Source organism: Sinocyclocheilus grahami, unplaced genomic scaffold (genome assembly GCF_001515645.1).
Source record: "Sinocyclocheilus grahami isolate Dianchi unplaced genomic scaffold, SAMN03320097.WGS_v1.1 scaffold591.1, whole genome shotgun sequence".
NCBI classification, from domain to species: Eukaryota; Metazoa; Chordata; class Actinopteri; order Cypriniformes; family Cyprinidae; genus Sinocyclocheilus; species Sinocyclocheilus grahami.
The window spans coordinates 241,223-243,529 of record NW_015505770.1 but is presented as its reverse complement, the minus strand read 5'-3'; positions in this window follow the sequence as shown (position 1 = coordinate 243,529).

Here is a 2,307-nt window from a genome sequence, read left to right as displayed (position 1 = left end):
ACTTGTAATGCCTATTTGGCTCATTGTATCCTCAGCAGCTACAGCAAGAAAACAGCAATGGCAGACCGCTACTTCTCACTCAGGGCGGGGTCTATGCTAACAGGGCAGAGATTGTCACAAATGGGCAGGACTTTTTCCCTATGATGACATCATCACAGGGAGAAATCTGGAACCGCTCGTTTGAAGAGACTGTTTATAATTTAATGGGATTATTAAAAAAATTAGTAGTTTTTACCATTATAGGCTGGTTGTTTTTACACACTGCAACCACACAACTGTGTTCAAACTCCTTATAAAAGTGATTTTTGCATAATAGGTGTGTAGCAACTCATAATGTAATAAATGCACACAATGTAATAAGTATTACATTGTTATTGTAATAAAATGTAACACTAATGTAACAATTTTCTCAAAATGTAATACAATCTTGAGCTCATAATGTAATAACAATTATTACATTATGAGAACTGTATTACATTATAAACTGACCAAAAATATTGTAATATTGTCATAATTATATAATTATACTTATACTGGGCTGCTTATACTTTATTATAAGGGACAGTCAAAATATTTCTGCTGTTATTTAGCCTATGTGTATAATATATATATATATATATATATATATATATATATATATATATATAGCGAGAGCGATAGAGATAAATGTCAAAATGAATCTCAGACGTGAACATATTATTTGCTTTGCTTAATCTTTTCATGTACAAATTAATTTCTTTTTAGAATTCATTTGTACATGAATGGATTAAGCAAAGTAAATAATATGTTCACGTCTGAGATTCATTTTGGCATTTATATAGACTAATTAAATTATAGCTGAACTTTAGTGAGAGGACATTGTTCCTCTTAGCATCATGAAAAAAAAACTTAAATTAAAAATCTGAATGCATTACAGATAGTCTAGTATGTGTGCAAAGAGTGCTCCATTTATAATTTCAAATGCACTGAGCCTGTCACTCATCTCAGTTCATCGGTTCAATGGACGTGTCTGTGATTAGCTACACTGCTCAGTGCTGCAAACATTGTAAATAGAAACATCTGATTCTCTCCAGAGCGCAAATGCAAATATGCACAGTTATAATAATAACAAATATGTTATTATTACAATTTCAACTAAGGGTGCTCTTGTTTTTTTTTTTTATGAGAGTGATAATGTCACAAATCCTGTTCATGAACTTCCATCTGCTTGCCACCAGAGGTCGCCCTTCCATTATATTGACTCTCACACCACACAGACTGTTACACATCACTCTGGGCTACATTTCCCATGCTCCATTGCACTAGTCACAAGCTCACCTGAAACCAATCACACACAGCTGCTACCAATAACACACACTATATAAATCAGTCTCACGCCACCATTCAACGCAGAGTATTGTTTAGCACATATCACTCTTCTAGCGATAGCTACATTACGGAGCCATTCCTAGTTCCCAGTAGTTCTAGTTCAAGTCTTAGTCTGTTTCCTGACCTTCTGCCTGTGTTTCTTGGAACAACCCTTTGTCTTGTTGTTTCGGACTGTGTTTGCACCTCGCCTGGACTATTGCTCATGTTACTGGATTACCACTCTTGTCAAGCCCTCTGCATACTGTTCGCCGATCAAAGACCCACGCTAGCCCTAGGAATATTCTTTGTCTTGCCTGTGATATACCTGTGTTATCTGACCCTTGCATGTTTATTGACCACGCCTTTGTAAATAAAGCCTTGCACATGGATCTGCACGTCTCACGTCTCATTTGCCCCGAAACAGATAAGCTCCCTAAACTGGGTGTGACATGATAAACTGCTTTCTGTATGGATTTAATATGGAATGTTGCTTAAATACAAGAACAGTTGGCAATCCTACTTTGCATGTTTTAAACACTTAGATTATGTTCTTACTTTGGCCATGCATTAAATGCACATCCTTGAAAGAGCACAGTTTGCTGACATATTTACTTTAAAGTCCGCGTGAACCGGAAGTTGCTGCCAACTGGATTTCAGTGTGGTGGGTGGCGTATTTCCAACTGAAACAAAATATTGAGTAGAGGGTGGGGTTTTATTTTTGTGCTCCTCCACTCATCTCTCACACTCACAGCAAACTTATTGGCGGAGGGGCGTGTTTAAGCATATTCTGCCCAAGCGTCAAACTGACATCATCAGAGAAGGCATGCCATTCCAGAGCAGAAGCAAATGATCAGATTTTGATAAAAGATTTCCAAAACAAACAGTATTTTTTCAGAGGATTAACTTGTACAGATTAATTGTTGACTTTAAGATTAGCAATATGCGCTAACAAAATAAGTA